This window comes from Neolamprologus brichardi, chromosome 23 (genome assembly GCF_056152115.1).
Source record: "Neolamprologus brichardi isolate AB-2024 chromosome 23, ASM5615211v1, whole genome shotgun sequence".
Taxonomy (NCBI): domain Eukaryota; kingdom Metazoa; phylum Chordata; class Actinopteri; order Cichliformes; family Cichlidae; genus Neolamprologus; species Neolamprologus brichardi.
The window spans coordinates 12,922,640-12,940,640 of record NC_142125.1 but is presented as its reverse complement, the minus strand read 5'-3'; the positions used below and the strand labels follow the sequence as shown (position 1 = coordinate 12,940,640).

Genomic DNA, 18,001 nt, shown 5'->3' with positions numbered 1-18,001 from the left:
AACTCCTTAATAAATAATAAAAATATTTTAATAAAATCTTGGTCATTTTCCTTTTGGGGGAAAAGTTGAAACCCTTTTTAGGGGGTGTGCTAACCTTGATATTTCTTAATTCTGGAAATTTGAACTCCTTTTTAGTTGAGACTTTTTTTCTAAGAAACTAATTCCATTAGTAAACTGTTACAGTTAATGCATGACTGTCTATAGTATAGTTCTTCCCAATAACAATGGCAGATACCATATAGAAAGGTAATCATCATAGCAATAGGAATAATTATACTTACATTAATTGGCTATAGGGGTATGTCTCACATTTTTGTTAGTTAGGACTAGAGATGGAACGAGCCGATATTACGTATCGGTATCGGTCCGATACTGACCTAAATTACTGGATCGCATATCGGAGAGAAATAAAAAATGTAATGATCCGAAGTATCACAAAATCACCTCACAAAACGCGCTACTTGGCGTAACCCAGCTCGGCGCATCGGAGCAGTATGTGTCACGTGATAGAGCGGCTGTTGTCTGCGGGACCTGTCGGGGGTCTGTTGGAGCATTTGGAGCCTCGCTACATGCTTCCTAACCGCGGCTTTTCATCTTGGCGAAAACTATCCCAGAGAAGTAAAGCAAGTGTCTAAGTTCACCCCTGAATGTTTGCATAGTATTTCCACGTTAAGCTTAACAACTGATATATTGAGCCACAGCTGGACTGGCCATCGGAGTTCCATACTGAGGGGAAAAGGAAGCAATTTGTCCCGTACTTTAACTAGAATTAAAAAATAGACACAAAGCTGGAGTTATTTTTGTCTTTGCTGCGCAGTTGCATCTACTTCTCTCATTCACTCCCCCTTCCTCTCCTGTTATTAATAATAATAATAATAATGGATTGCCATTTATATAGCGCTTTTCGGGGCCCTCAAAGTGCTTTACAATTCCACTATTCATTCACTCTCACATTCACACACTGGTGGAGGCGAGCTACAGTTGTAGCCACAGCTGCCCTGGGGCAGACTGACACTTCAAACATGAAACTGATCAATGATCAGCTGATCGGCTTTTCTGCTGCAAGTCCCGTCTTTCTTGTTTGTTTATCGCCCACTTTGCGCTAGAAAGAGAAGACCACCGAATAAACAACAGCAGCACGTTTAAGCTTGATCAGCTGTTGTTAGAATGTATTTAATATTACTTTCTAGTATCAGCTGAGGTTTGCTGGAGCCACAGCTGTAAAAGCTGCTGGTCATGATATCCCTTTAGACATCTGGTGAGAGGGAAACATGAAGATGAAACCAGGAGAAGTTCTTACTAAATCATCAGAGCTGAACAGGTGATGGACAAACAGGTTTATCTTTTAGGTGACATGAATGAGTTGAATGGAACTTATGAACTGTTTCTGAGAGACAAATAACACCAGGATCTTTTTCTACATAGCTGACAGCTGGTAACTGTGCAGGGGCGAGTCAAGCAAAGTTTTGTCGGGGGCCCAGGTAGGGCATTAACAGGGAAAGGGGGGCACAAAGAAATACTTTTCTTTGTTATCTCATTTAAAAACTTAAGTGGTCATCTGATTAAATGTATAGAAATCCATTATTGTATATAGTAACTATTAAGTCTAATATACCCTAGTAAGCTATAGTACTTTTTCCTTTGGGAAGGTACCATCTGTGCAGTCTGCAATTCTGTGGAAGAAAGATGTTGAATCTATTTAATTATTGTAGAAAAATAATTGATTTATGTGCATTTGTTTTACACTTGCATTAAATTAAAGTTGATTACATCGATTAAGGGCGGGGGGTGGTTCCCTAATATTTTTGCTGGGAGTTGGCAACCCTATTAGTTAGGTAGGTAAGTACTCTTTAAAATACCAGAATAGGGAGGATGGTGTAGGTTTAAATTTATTAGATTGATCAGTGTTGCTGAACTATAAAATGTGTATTTTTTGCATACAGGTATAACAGAATAGCTTCAGTCTCTTGTTTTATAAAACTTGAGTATGAACTTATACAAAATGCAGCAAGATATTTATAAAAAACAGTTTTATTGATTACAAAATACGCTATATCGGATTCATATTGGTATCGGCAGATATCCAAATTTATAATATCAGAATCGGTATCGTACATTAAAAAGTGGTATCGTGCCATCTCTAGTTAGGACCAAATACAAGTGAATACAGACAACCTGACCAAGCGGTATTTAGTCTCTCTTAATGCATTCTCATCAGGAAACAAGGTTAAGTAGAAAGTGTCCGAGTAATACTCACCACCGTCACTCTGCAAGGGAAAGTCTAAGTTCAGCACCTTCAGTATCACGTATCATTACCTTAGGGTTCGAAGGGGTTAACACGTTTCCTCACAGGACGAAAACGTGTCTCTTATCCTGGATCAAGCACTCCTCTGGCCTGGAGCGAAGCACCTCGTCCATATTTCTGCTCCTTAAGTTGTAAAAGACGTTCAGAAAACAGGATTAACTGCCAAAGGAGCTCCACGGCCCCTCGAGAGTTTTACGTTTGGCCAGTCAAAGTGGAAACATTAAGTGAAGAACATTCAAATGAGCGCCTTTGTTTTGTTTTGTTACCATGGACTACATTGGCACCTGTAATCTCTTTATTCCTAAAATGCCATTACTCTGCCTTAGCTTCAGGTAAAGAAGCTCCTGTCACAAATCATTTGAAATAATGACTTCCCAGTTTCATGCTTGTGATTGTGTTGTTTGCTGCAGTAGTTGAGATATTATGTTTGAATGGAGCTTCAAATTCCCCTTTTCTCTTCTCTTAGCATTTGTTTTTGTAAAAGTTCAGGTCACCACTGCTCTTGGCTGATGTGTAGATGTGATGTGACTTGTTCTTAATGCCAGCATATAGATTAAACATGTGCGTGTGTGTGTGCAGAGGTGCGTGCGGGAGATAGGAGGGTGTGTTGCTGTGTATGATCCACTTTTGTCCTTAGATGATCCTTTTCTTTTCTTTTTCTTTTTTTTTGCATTAGGGATAATTATGTTCAGCCCTCAAGGTACACCAACTGAAATAAGTCTCTTATTTGTGCTCACGATTTGTATGTATGCACTACTATGACAGGACTGCAAAGGACCATAGATCAATAAAAAATTAAGTCGAAGTGCATAAAAATGAAAAGACAGAAAATCACCACAAAAAAGGGGAATAGGCCGCATGGAAATGCAAGGTGGCAAAAAGAGGGAAGTTTGTCTGCTCCTGTATCCGTGGGTTTGAATCTGCAGGTCCTGAAAAATAAACACATAAATATGTGCAAAGTATTCAGCTGTAATTTTTGGGGGTCTTTTGCATATGGTTTTTGGATGCGCTGCACATCCGCAAACTAAAATGAAGGCAGCAGTCATGACTTTTTTTTATTGGCTTTCAGCCGCTGGGTCTTCTTTTTTTTTTTTTCCAACGCTGTTGCTACAACAGCCCCAAGATCATCATCACATCATCAGACCCAAGATTTGCTCCAAAATGCAAATGAAATTCACTTCAAAATTCAAATTGTTGCTACTGGATGTGCAAAGCTGCGTTTGACGTGGTCAAGATTAATCTTTACAGTTCACGGAATTTCAATATTAGACCTTCCTGATTGAATGGGGGTTGGTTGTTAGCTTGAATCCATTCAGGTTTTACTGTAAATGTAGACCCTACTACGACATACGAAAAGAAAAGATATTTGACTTGTTATTATTGCTTTCAGGTTTTACCAAAGGGGACATCCATGATGAATTATCAATAACACAAAGCAGCCTCCACTTTGTAACATGATTATTTGCTCACTTTTTACACACAAAAGTTACTCGGAACACATTTTGGTTCCTGTTCGTAAAGTAAAGTAACACCTTTCATATAATCTACTACTGACATAAAATATCGATTGATGTGATTTTTGGGTTGATAAAACCTGAGTAGCTGATATAAACTGAATTATGCTTGAACGACAGTGTGCATTATTCACAACCTTTTACATTAAACAAGAGGTTTACTTTGGGAGTGTTAGCGATTAAACTGTTTTTCTTCTCACTTTTCTTTCCGCACACAGCACAGTGCAGTGTAGTAAGAGTACATCATTACTTTGTCAGAGCGAAGCACATGGATTCACAAGATAAATCACTTTCAAAGCTAATGATTGCATTCCTTTCTGGAAAGGTAAGCCTGTGCCTGGGGCTAGAAAATATGACTTGTGCTTCACTCCAATTATTTTCCACCAGTAAAACATCAAACTAATCAACTGGCAGTTTGCAGCTATGGTCTCCTGACAGTGTGTTTAGCTTTGGCACACAAAGAGTGATGAGGTCTATAAAAAAGTCCCTTGCTCTGTGGTATATGTTTGAGTCTTATTATGGAAAATAAAGATGTATGATGAGTATAGGAACAAAATGAAATCAGTGACTACAATATTAGCTTGTTATCGTGATCCTTGTTGAAGGGTTGGTTGGGTATAACTTGTTTTGTTGGAGGTCAAGGTCACTGTAATCCAGAGCGGAAGTCCCCATGTCTGGCTCGACAGGTCCAAGTGGTTATTTTGCTTGATTGTGATGCGAGACGATTTTCCCTCTGCCCTGAAGTGGAATGTAGTCGTCAAAGTGAGAAGCTTAAAAACTGCCCATCAGCGCCTGTGACCCCGGATGGCCCCGGAGCTGCCTGGGATGCTTGGGGCCAGTAACATAAGACAAATTCTGCGAGACACTCTTGCAATCCTGGTGTGGCACGCAGTCTTCTCATCTCTCTGAAATACCTTCAAAGCTCTCATAGATATGCCAGCATGGATACCAGGCTTCTTTTCACAGGTCATGCAACCTCAAGTCACCATTTTCATTTCTCTGACATGCGTGCTGCTTGTTTGTTTGGTAAACATGTTACACCTGTCAGAGGAATGCCGGTTGCTAACGGGCCAAGTCCAACAGCATTTATTATCTTCTGTGGCGCTTTCCCCTTCTTCTCGCCTCTCTCGTTTGTCCATCTGTTGCCCTCGCAGCGGTGAATTCAGTAAGTGTGAAGGAGCGAACGTGTGAGGGGAGGCGCGTGCGTGTCTGTTCACGCATGTCCGGCGCTGTGTGCGGATGTGTCCGCGCGCGCACGCACACAGGCTACCGGGCTGTTTGTCTGGACTGCCGTCTTGTAACGGAGCTAGAGACACTGTTTTTATTTATCCCTCCCCCAGCTGTCACTGTTGTGTCTGGAGTGTGTTCGCTGAACTCAGGGCCATGGGACACTTGGAGAACTGTCAAATCCACTAACACTCCCAACTATGCAGAATGTTGCAGCTCCGAACACACCCTGGATTCCTGTTATGGAAAACAAAAGCTGAGCTGGACATTCAAGAAATGTGCAACCTCCATTTGACTCTCCTACCTATAAATTTGTCTTTATTCTTTGCGCATTCAAAACTCTAAAGAAGTGAAAAACATCACTTAACTCACAGCCTTGTGCTGTGCTGTTGACCCCAGGGCTGCCGAATTTCTTAGAAGCTTTTAATCATGTCACAAGTGCCTGATTGAAGGATAACTGCTAAATCATAATGAATAAACTTCCACACGTCTTTTTTTTTTTTTTTTTAACTGTGTGTGTTTTCCTTCAGAGACAGACTGAGCAGCTTCATTTGAAACATTTAAAAGACAGTTTTCTTTTTGGATTAATACTGAATGTTAAAGTCAACCTACTTTTTTATAACAATTTCATTTCCAACTTTTTTTTTCTCTCTAAGATGCAATTGCCTCCCACTTGACCTCCTCAGAATCAGCTAAAGCATTTGTGTAAAATAACTTTATCATATTTAGTGAAGCTATTTCCCTTCAGACTATCACCATTTTCACTGACTGGCCTTCAAAGTAAAAATAAATAAAACAAAAACTTTAGCTTTGGAAAAAGTTGTTTAATCAGTTACCTAACTATAGCATGTAAATACCAATGTGTCTTTCCATTTTGCAGCCATGAAAGTGTTAAAAAATGACAGTATTAGAAAATTGTTGTGACATAGAAGAGAAAGCAGCTAGAAGATGGGCCTTGTATCACCCGTAGGTAAAAATGAAACCTTTCACATGCTCCAACTTGTTCTGATCAGCCACCTATCCCACAGGGTGATGTGAGCCATAAAAGTTTTCCCAGAATGCACCTTTTTGAAGTTTTCTCCAGTGAATTCTCATTCTCTGTCAGCTGTTCTTATATTTTTTCCATTGTCCAGTAATTGTAACACATGCTAGCACAATGCTCTTAATTTTCAAGCTTGTCTTTAAAACTTCAAAGGGTTTTTGTCCTTACTGACATACCTGCTGATTCTACAGTTTTGATAATGAGTCTTCCACATCACATGCTGCTCCTGCATGAACCCAACCTTCTATGCGCATATTGCATAACTATAGCCAAGGAACTTTAAATACTAAAAGCCTTTACTCTCTGGATATCTGCTTTCATAGTGAGTGGTCATAAGATGTAGAACAAAAATACAGATTTCACGTGGAAAGACATTTTTCTTCTGCAATCTTGGATCACGTTATGAATTCTTCTTCATTTATTTCTTTTTGTAGGTTCGGATTGTGGTGAAATAATTTTCTGATGCCACAACACAACGGCCACTGCTAATCTGTCCTGTTTCTTACATATGTGAGTTTCTGTTGCAGTTTTACAGCAGTACAAAAGGTGCAGGTGGCTTTTGGGTCTGATAAATGAAACCAACATGGAAATGCTGTAGACTTGTGTTCATTGCACTTGCCAGCAGGGGGCGACACTCCAAATGTCTCGTATGTACTTGACCTCTGACCTCATTAAACACTTTCCTGATGAGTTAGTGATCCGTTACGAGAAGAAATTTCTGAAAGAAAATTTCTGAAGAAATTTGTCAATAAATTTAAAAAAAAATTTCTGGTTGTCTTAAATGTTTCCCTTATATTTTGTTTTAACTCACCTCCAATTTCATTTTGTGAGGCACCTTGTGCGAAGGTGTATAAGGGCCAATTTTCATTTGAATAATTACTGGGGTTTTTGTTTTTGTTTGTTTTTTTTACGACAAAGTTAAAGTAGTATTTTGATTTTTTTCTCAAAATCCTTTATCAAAAAATTAATTAATAAAAAAATCCTTTTATATTTCTTTTGTCAATGTGACATACGACATTAATACGCTTTATTATTATTCATGTAGGACCATCTTTTGAGCGCCCCCTGTTGCAACACTGGTTGAACTGCAGCCCGTTTCTGTGCGGTTGGATAAACAGGAAGTGGAATGGCTCTCCCGGATCTGCTCTGGAACGCCTGATGCTCTAACCGGAAGCTGCAGGATATCGTGTTCGTTGAGCGCAGAGGAAACAGCAGGTGTGTCCGCAGGCTTTTGGAGGTGGTAGGTATTTGTTTAGGAAAGAATCATGCTGGTTCCAGTTTTCAACACACAAGTATGAGGCTGGAGTCAGCTAAATTATTTTCTTTACTTTTTTAAAGGGTGGAAACAGAAATGTGGTAAAACACTTTCCAATTTGCGGCTGAGTTAAAGTGGCTCCCGGCTTCTGCTTTCTTTGAAAGTATCAAATGTGAGAATTTCATCCGTCTTCTTATACAGTTTTGCCTGAAAAACAACTCATATATTTAAGGATTTATTTTTAAACGAAATAGTGATATTTTTGTCATGTCATTGCGTGGGGTTGTTTGAGACTGTTTCTTAAAAAAAAAAAAGAAACTGTGATATCTGATTTCTGATTTGACTTTAAAGCTGAATGGAGAAATGTGGGCTGAGGGTTGATGAAATGAGTAAACACAACACAGAAGCTGATGAGATATTTGTCAGACAGACCTGTGTAAATTATGTCCAGATGATGGAAAGAATAATTTGAAACATAAATGCTGATTGTTAGCTTGTCATTACTACTTAATTCAGCCTCGCCACAGTGTACTGATATGATTTATGTTTCAAAATGTCAAGTGAAAGTGTGCTGACTGAGCTCTATTTCCAGTCTGTACTTGCAGCTTGTGCAATACATGAAAATCACCACACTGGCTGTTGTTCACTGGCTGAGGTGGGTTGATGAGGACTGCATTCCCTGCCATATTTCGCATGTCAGACAGGGTATGAGAGTGAGTCTGTGTTGCCGTGTCAGTCATCCCGCCTCTTGTTTTAGGATGCCCCCATTAGACGCAGGGCAGACGGTCTGCGGTGGTGGGACTAAGCACTGATGACAAGCTCCTGGAAAGGCTGCAGTTGAGGAGAATGAGCAGAGCCTGCACAGGGACCGGCCCGAGCCTCAGACATGTATGCGCACACACACACACACACACACACACACACACACACACACACACACACACACACACTGAACCCACATTCGTATTTAAGTCCTCATACACATGCATATCATAGCTGTCTGCAATCTGACGCTCACTATAATATTTTATTGCTGCAATGGAAAACTGTGTGTTTTGTGTTTGATTTATGTTGTCTGAGTTATTATTTACATTAGTTTATCGTTAGCTTTAATTAATGTTGAATTCCATTCATTTTTGCTTTTAACGATCACCTGCTCGCCAACATGAGCAAACAGCCACCTGCTGCCTTGTGCATACTGTACATGCTGTACATATTGTGCATATTTGTTGATACGTGATAGTAAGTTTTATTTTCACGTTGCCTTTTGTGTACTGTTAGCTATTTGGAAGTCCAATTATGTGCTGTGGGCATCAGTAAAGTTATCAGTGATCACGTCTGAGGCCTCTCATGTGAGTTTATGTTTTACAGTTTTAAATGCCTCCACATTTTTTGATATATGTTCAAAGTGCTTCAGTACCACCAACCCGTAGTTTACTTTCTAGTGGACCAACTATAGCAGATACACGTCAAGCAGATAACCATACTGTACAGATAACTGAAGAGTGGGAACCATTATTTATAAGATTAATTCAAATATTAACCTATCAGGCACCATATTATGACCACCTGCCTAATATTGTGTTGGTCCCTCTTTTACTGCCTAAACAGCCATTGAGGCATGGACTCTACTCCACCCCTCAAGGTGTGCTGTGGTATCTGCACCAAGATGTTAGCAACAGAGCCTTTAAGTCCTGTAAGCCGCGAGGTGGGGCATCTATGGATTGGACTTGTTTGCACATCCCACAGATGCTCGTTTGGATTGAGATTTGGGGAATTTGGGGGCCAAGTCAACACCTCAAACTCGCTGATGTGCTCGTCAAACCAGTTGTTGGTCTGCAGCAATCTCAAAGCCACCTTCTTCCATTGCTCTTTGGTCTAGTTTTCATGCTCATGTGTCCTTCTTTCAGTGGTTGACTGAGGTCAGCATGGTCTGGCCTGCTTCTCTATGGCCCCATACGCAACAAACTGCAATGCGCCGTGTATTCTGACAACTTTCTGTCAGAATACACAGCGTGAACTGTTTTTGGTAATTTAAGCTACAGTAGCACATCTGATGGATCGGACCACAAAGGTCAGCCTTTGCTCCCACATTCATCAGTGAGCCTCGGCCGCCTATTACCTGTTGCTGGTCCACCACTGTTTCTTCCTTGGACCACTTTTGATAGATACTGACACCTGTAGACCGAGAACATCCCACAAGAGCTGCGGTTGTGGAGATGCTCTGAACCAGTTGTCTAACCATCACAATTTGGCACTTATCAAATCCTCATGCTTGCCCATTTTTCCTGCTTCTAACACATCAACTTTGAGGACAAAATGTTCACTTCCTACCTAACAGGTGGCATAAAGAAGAGATAATCAGTGTTATTCACTTCACCTGTCAGTGGTTGTTATGTTATTCATGATTAGTGTAAATAGAAATAATCTCTGTGGATGAAATAATGTGAGAGACTAATTAGGATAATTTGCTAGCCTGATGTTGGACACAGTTGTCAACTTGCCGATCTTCAAATCCATGTTTAGTCTGAACATGGAAATCACTGATTTCTCTTTGGGCATCAGTTTGTTTTTTCCCCGGTCAGTCAGGTGCTTGTGTCAAAGTCCATCCAGATGTTTGGCTTTGCTGACCTTTAAATGCTCTATTTCGCGGACATGTACTAAGATCTTTTTTAAATGGAGAGCTACACAGAGTTTTCCTTTAGGTGTGGGAGAATTAATGCGTGTTCAGGGTTGCAGAAAAGCAACAGTCACTGTTGGTTTACACTGTGGTTTACACTGAGATTAACACTTTACAGCAGCTTATTAACCACAGTGGTCCCACCCATTCTACTGATACAGATATATATATATATATTTTTAATCAAGGAAACTTTGTTTTACAGCAAAAAGTAACAAGTATGAGTTTAAGTCAGCTCAGACATGATGATCTCTCTCTCTCTCTATCTCTATCTCTCTCTCTCTCTCTCTCTCTCTCTCTCTCTCTCTCTCTCTCTCTATATATATATATATATATATATATATATATATATATATATAGATATATATATATATATATATATATAGATAGATATATATATAGATAGATATATATATATATAGATATATATATATATATATATCTATATATAGATATATATATAGATATATATAGATATATATCTATATATATATATATATATATATACATATATATCTATATATATATATATATACATATGTGTGTATATATATATATATATATATCTATATACATACATATATATATATATATATATATATATATATACATACATATATATACATATATATATATATATATATATATATATATATATATATCTCTATATATCTCTCTCTCTCTATATATATATATATATATATATATATATATATATATACATATATATCTATCTATCTATCTATCTATATCTATATCTATCTATCTATATATCTGTATATATATATATATATATATAGAGAGAGAGAGAGAGAGAGAGAGAGAGAGAGAGAGAGAGAGAGAGAGAGAGAGAGAGAGACTTTATTTAAGTTTGTACATACAAACAAGGAATTTCACTCCAACCTACTTTTCTCTCTGCATGCAAAGAAAATAAATGTTTTTTCAATAGACGAGTTAGTATATAATTAATAATGATAACTGCATACACCTTGTCTAAACTAACTAAAACACTAGAGGAAGTGTAACAAAAACTGTTTTTTGCTCTACATCTATAAATGTTTGTGTATGTGTTTACATTTATTTCACATTCATTTATATTTTATTTTATGTTGTGGTTATTGTGATGATTAATGTTCTCCAGTATTTCCATTTCACTTCATACTCCTATGTCATATCAGTGTGAAGTTGTGTATTTTATTCCCAAAGATGAACTTTGTCAAAGTAAATATTTGGGCTATATAATTTGGTGGTGCACTGTTATAATATAAGCTGCATATAAAGTAATTAAATTGGCCACATCCTGCTCTACTACGACCCTGATGTAATGCTATAGTTGTACTTTATCTCCTCTTCCAGTTGTGGCGTGTTTTAAGGATTTTTAAAGCACTTTCAGGCATTTTTCAGTTAGGCTTAAAGAAATAAAAACCCCTCAGAAATACAAAACTGTTCAGCGCATCAGTGTGAAAACACACCTCACATGACCCATGTGTCAAAATAGTGTTATTATCCTCTAAGAATGTTAACCGCACTGGTCTGAGCCAGTGGCCGTTTCTGCCCCGTGGGCCTGTTTCCTCACCAAGTGGAGCAGTTTACGAGTGAGGTTAAGATGTCAGTCTCAGCCCTCCTTTATCTGTCCCCCAGCCTGACCTCCGGCACAGGAGGGAAGAATGCGAAGGCTTGACCCTAAGTGAGCACTCCGCCTCTCTCTCCCTCCTCCCCGACCCACCTCCACCCAAGCAGCAGGAGCAGCAGCCCGTGGGCTCCTCGTGTCAGCCACTGTGTCCCCAGCAACCTCCTCGCGGTTTGCAAATATGCCCTCGATATGGCTGGCATGTCGTACGCACATGTCCCAGCGGTGAGAGATAAATTTGAGAGCAAGGAGATGTCAGGCCGGCGACAGCTGTGGGCTACAATTTCACCAGATGTCTGCCGTTGCTAACCTTCAGCAGACATGAACTGGCCGCCCCCTGCACGCACTTTACATGCACAGTAAATATTTTCTCAACACGAAGCTCAAAGAAGGCGTAAACCAGAATTTGTTTGTCACAGCTCGCATAGCCAGAGCCTTCTGGGCCATGATTTATAAGACGCGCAGGCACGTACTGATGAAATGCAGCCGGTGTTTGATTTGAAGAGAATCACAGCTGGAGCTGTGACGGGAGTCTCGGTATGGATCTGTGCTCCTGTTGCTCACCGGATCACATTAGGGATGAAATTCCTGCTGGAGGGGAGTTTTGTTGTCCACTCTTCAAAAACCTGCTGGTGGCACTGTGATGCTGGATGAAAAGCTCAAATCTTTGAATTCCTATTGCATATGTTAAACTCATACACAGTGAACACAGACCATTTAGTGTCATAACAGACCAACAGCCAGTTATAAATAACATCAGAATATAAACACATCACATCTCAGAGAAATGTGCAGTTAAGAATTTGATTTCCTGCTAAATCTGAAGTTCAATCTGTGTCTCCCTGTGGTCAAAATGAGCCTCAGCACCACCCAGTCCTTGTCAATGAAGTCATTGTCATGTGTTCAAGCATCATAAACAGCTGAAGGAGCGTGCAGCGCTAGCAGTAGATGTGGACAGATGTGGCTAACAGCTGCCTCCATAGTTCAGGTTGCACATCTTGATGCTCACAGCAGAATCCTTACTGCTTACGCTATTTTGCTCTGTTTTGCAAAGCCTAAAAACTGAGCAGTAGCTTTGGTTTGCTTAGTCTTAACCTACTAATTTCCTCACTAGCACTCGTGAATCCTGTAGGCCAACACTGCCAAAGTGGCAATTAGGCATCAAAAATGTTTGTATGCCTGTTTGCCTACACGCAAAAATGCTTTTTAAACGCATTAACCATTTCGACAATTCCGGAAGCACCTGCTGCTGTTAAAACTGTGCGTCAGCTGTGTTTTCAACATCGTGTGAAAAAGAAACATCTGAATAAAATGCACACACAGGATCACAGCTGCTCAGGTCCACCTGTTAAGGTGAATGTGAATGAGTGCGATCTTGTCCCGCTGTGCTGGTATAAATACTGACGCTTCATGATGGAAGTGGGAAATCACCTCCCTGGTGTGTGTGTGTCTGTGTGTTGACACCCGATGTACTGCTGGTGTCAACACACAGATCTATACAACTGAAAATGTAACAGTATCCCAACTGAATGTAAAATAGAGCATTTAAATGAATAGTTTTGTACTGAGGCTTGATATTAAGGATTGCCGTTGTCCATCCTCACTTCAGTTAATAATTGATTTTTCCAAGTATGAAACACTTGATTTCGTAGAGTTGTGATAAAGAATCGAGACGTGCTGTGTTTAGACTTTGATTCATGATTCATTACTTCGAGTCAGGTTCGTTCTCATGGTTACTTTTGAATAAGCCAGCCTGTGAAGTGGAACGGGCAGCAAAGTGTGAAAACTAGGACCTCGGTCTCTTCAAACATAATGGAAAGATTTTTGTACAACTTTTGAAAAATAATCCAGGGCGTTCTTAGTGGCATGTTCTAAGATTATAAGTTATAAACTTTGCTAAATTAAGGTCATATAAAGATTTTAACTTTAAATTAAGCAGATCTGTTTTACTTTGATGTTCAACATGACGTTTCCTACAACTCAGAACATGAAATGAAATTTGAACCATTCTGTAATATTCTTGAAACAGTTTGTAAGCTGAAACTGAAGCAAACTGTAAGCGAGAGTACGCAATGAAAATAAACAGTTAAAAAGTAAATGAAATATTAATGCAATAACATATAAAGTTTAAATTAAATAATGCAACATTAAGATGAAATACAGAAAAAAGTACATTAAAAAATAAAATGTCTTAAAATGGAATTAAGTGCAATTAAGTGAATAACTACAAATAAATAATGTCTGTAAAGCAAATGCTTTCAGGTCTTCCAGCAGGAGGACAAAAGGTAAAAGCTGAAGTTTTAACAACCAGCAAACCTCCTGCCAGCCAGTTTATGAAGTATATACTCTGTACTGATTGACTAAAATGATGTGGAGACTTAAAAATAGGTGTAATGTGTTCTGTCCTTCTATCAGCAGAGCTCTGAATGAATTGTAGTACATTAAAATGTTTTTAATTAGACCGGACAGCAGAGAGTTACAGCAGTCGAGTTTGGCAGATAAGAAAGCAAGCATCAGTTTCCTTGAGTCACTCGTAGAGAGCGGAGGCCGCGCTTCAGTTAAATTCTGAGTCAAAGCTCATTCTTGGGTGTCTTGCTTTGCAGCTTCTCGGTAAATTTGAGGGAAATCATTTCTGTGATTAGTATCTCTCTATGCTTTAGAATCTGTTATTATAATTTCAGCTTTATTATTGGTTGAGATGTGAAAGTTTTTGTGACACTAATATCTAAAGTGCATTTCAAGTTCTGTGAGACTTATTAAACATCATAGCTGTCATCACTGCTTTATCTGTTGTGTGCTGGGACCTTCCTGCCACCCTCACAACAGAGTACAAGTATTAAATAGAAATTCATGCAGATGGAAATTTTCTTTTAAGTGTAGCAGTCCTCACTGCATTGATACGCTCAAAAATCACGCTATTGTGTTTGAATAGTGAATAAATGGGATTCAGTTGCAACATGTGCAGTTACTCACCTAAAAAGGTCTGCATTGCGGAGATTAATCACAGATATAAATTTGTACTTTTTGTAAAAAAAAAAGTCTTTTAGTACAACAGTATTTGTATAACTCGTCTGTGAGCTCCTTAGCAAACTTCTTATGGGGGCAGGGAGGGGGGAGTTCTTCAGAAAGGTGCTCTGACTGATGAGTAATCTTGCTTGTCGAGTTCCAGAGAAGTGAAAAACGTTGCTCCTGACTGTTTTATGTCATTCTATAGAGACGCTTTTAGGATGACAAGATGTCTTCAAATGAAAATGTATTTATTTTCTTTGCACATGCTGTCTTTTTGTCACTGGTGTTGCTTCTTTGTCGCTCCTTGTGCAGTGTTAAAGGTTTTTATGACTGATTATTTCCCCGGTCTCTTCAGCACGTGTAGACAGTGAGGTAAAGTTATCGTGTCAAATATCACACATTTTATAAGATGTGACAAACAATAAGTAACATAAATGATGCCATGAACCATCTGAGGACATGATGATTAATAATGATGAAGAAAACATGATGTTTGCCTAAAATATCAATAAGCTATGCAAAACAAACTTAATGAGCAGTTTTTGATAAGGCTTTTCTATACATGTGAGTCACTGGTGTTACCTGCAGCCTCTAAATAAGAGTAATGGCTCTGTTATCTACCTGTAAGGAAGATAACACTGGTTCTGATAAATGAGAAGAGTCGCTGGATTTACTATGAGCAAGTCTTTCTAGAACTTCAGGAAATGATATATAAAGGGAAGTTAAGTGTGTTTCGTTTTTTCAAAATAATAACCTTTCTGACTTAATAAAAGCCTTACTTTTTTTATTTTTGCCAGATTTATTTTACATCCTATATCATATATTACATTTATCACATATTTGGTAGTTATATGCATGAAATTACATTAACAGTGGTTAAAACAACATGTTTGTCATCAAAACGCTCAATACTGTGGGGACGAGCACGAGGATATGTTGTTTTATGTTCACATGGAAATAACTTAAGCCTAAAGTGTTTTTTGGGTGTAATATTTCTTTGAAAACAATCGATAGAACGATAGAATAACCTAGAGTACACTTTACAGAGAACAGCAGGGCAATTGATCCTCAAATTGATATAAAGGTGGGCTGGTTCTGCAGTTCCAGAGAAAAAGCCAGGACTGGGGTGCGGGAATATTTTTTTCTCAAATACACAATGAGAGACTGCGTTGGCAGCAAGGCTGAGAGGTGTTTGTGTACTTTGCTATCGTGGGTGCTGTTATCCACATTTCAACATCTGTAGTTTTGTGATGAATCTCAAAGTAACTTAGCTTGAGTCACTGTTCCAAATAATCCCTTTTTTTTCATACTGAATTAATATTCTGTCTCACAGTTTTAGCCCCTGTTAAAGCTTCCCTCTCTTAAAACCTACTTTCCTTTGTCCTTTGAACCTGTGAGCTGCACTCACTCAACTTTGTTGGCTCTAAGTAAGGAAGCTTGACAGCCTGAAGCATCAGGTCTTTAACTTTGCATACACTTAACGCATTATTCAAAACGAAATTATGTTAATTTTGTACATTACATTTTTATAGGCTGACATGAATCATGATAGAGAGTAAAGATAAGCATAATAGCTCCTTTTTTAATACATCAAAAGGGAGAGGCGAGATTGCATTAACAACTTGCTTCTGCAGCCCAAGGATGACAAAAAAATCCTAACAGCTTCAGTTTAACCACACAAAAGCACTTATTATGCACAAGGTACTACAGATGCCAGCACTTTAATCTTCCACCAAGCTAAAGTCCAGAGTTTCAAACATGACAGAGATTAAATGCATTTTAAGTGTATTTTAGTACTTTTTTTTAACTTGCAGATGTCAAACCGCGTTCGCTCTTTGACATGTTGTGGTTTAGTAATGATGCTAATAGACAAAGAGTCACTTGTAGCACGTTCATGAGTATTTCACCTTCTGGAAAAATAACTCTACTCAGTTTACAAGAAACTGTCACTTGATCACAGTCCATACAGCGCAGGTTAAAGGCCAGCATCACTAACAGGCCGGGTCAAACAGATTTCAGTGAAGTCGTCATTGTCGGGTGTTTTGGGTTTTTTTTGTTTTGTTTTCTCCAATTGTTACTTCCATGCGTCTGATTTAAAATCTTTAATTCTCATCCGTAAATAATGAGAATTAAACGATAGACGTTTTTATATCGTCATCCGATATATATCGTTATATCGAACAGCCCTGCGGAGCACTGTCAGAATGAGATGTCCTGTTATGGAATAATTACCCATAATTTACAAATTGCAATAAAATAAAAGCCTTATAATGTAAAAAACAACAACAACAAACAAATATGTTTCAAACAACTGTCCATAATTTGTGCTACACCTATGGAAGAATTCATGTAAAAAAAAAAGGTTCTTGGTGAAGCAGAATGACAGATTCATGCTGGAAACATTATTCTGATAACAGTCTGCTTCATAAATGACCTTACTCAATGACTGGAAGGTTAATACACTGGAGTAAAAAGTGAACTATTTTCCTTTATTAACTGCAGTAGAGTCAACTTTTTAAAAACCGTACTCGAGCACAGTAAACGTAAAGTGATTTTTCAGCACTGCAGACAGGCTGATGGCAGTAATGTCAGCATGTGGACGGAGTTTACATTCCAGCAGCATTCAGCCTGCCATGAGGCAAAAGGTACCATCATTGGCATTTCCTGTTGTACGGAGGCGTCTAGAGCTCCGACTCTGGCACACGCGCGGCCGCCGACACTCCCCGGTCACTTCGACACCATTTGAACCAACACCAGAAATGATCTAAGCTACATTTCTGTACTTCCTGGCATTGCTGAAATCTGTGCAACCGCTTTTAAAAATTGTTTTGATAAGTGGGATAGTGCGGTGTTTTGAAAGGCCTCGCATGATGAAAGATAAGCTTCTTTTCTTTGCACGATGACTCGGTGTGAGTAATAGTAACAGAAGGTGCGATGACTCCTTCTGCGTGCGTGTGTCCATATGTGTTTGCGCTGTTGCCTTCACAGAGTCACCTTACAGTAAGTTTGGCACTTGAACTGTGTCCGAGTTCACTCAGCCGTTAATCTCTTTGCCATCCTCCTCTGCACTCTAAAAACAGGCTGTTCGGTTAAGTTTTGGTGGATTCATGTAGTTAAAAAAAAAAAAGTTTTTTAACCTTTATTTTGGTTAACTTTTCAGAGAACGTTGTATGTACTCTATATATGAGATGGAGCAAGATAGGATTTTACCTGATAACAGCAGTAAATTTATAATGAATTTCATACAGAAAATCAAATGTTTTCAGCAGAATTTAATGCAAGGCATGTTGGGAAATCTAAGCAAAGAAGATCCCAATCTACTCTACATTATTATTCATA

General features: G+C 38.7%; 1 protein-coding gene across 2 annotated transcripts in view; it reads left to right on the top strand.

Annotated features, from left to right (window-relative positions):
• The first annotated feature begins 7,286 nt into the window (after nucleotides 1-7,286).
• Nucleotides 7,287-18,001, top strand: part of tp63 (tumor protein p63) — a 57,230-nt gene continuing 46,515 nt past the window's right edge. The window contains exons 1-3 of one of the 2 annotated variants that reach the window (XM_087835781.1): nucleotides 7,288-7,328; nucleotides 7,936-7,998; nucleotides 8,101-8,231. The gene's annotated coding sequence lies outside the window, so the exon portion shown is untranslated. Of the gene's footprint in view, nucleotides 7,329-7,935; nucleotides 7,999-8,100; nucleotides 8,232-18,001 lie in introns of both variants that reach the window. The other variant, XM_087835782.1, reaches the window with a different exon arrangement.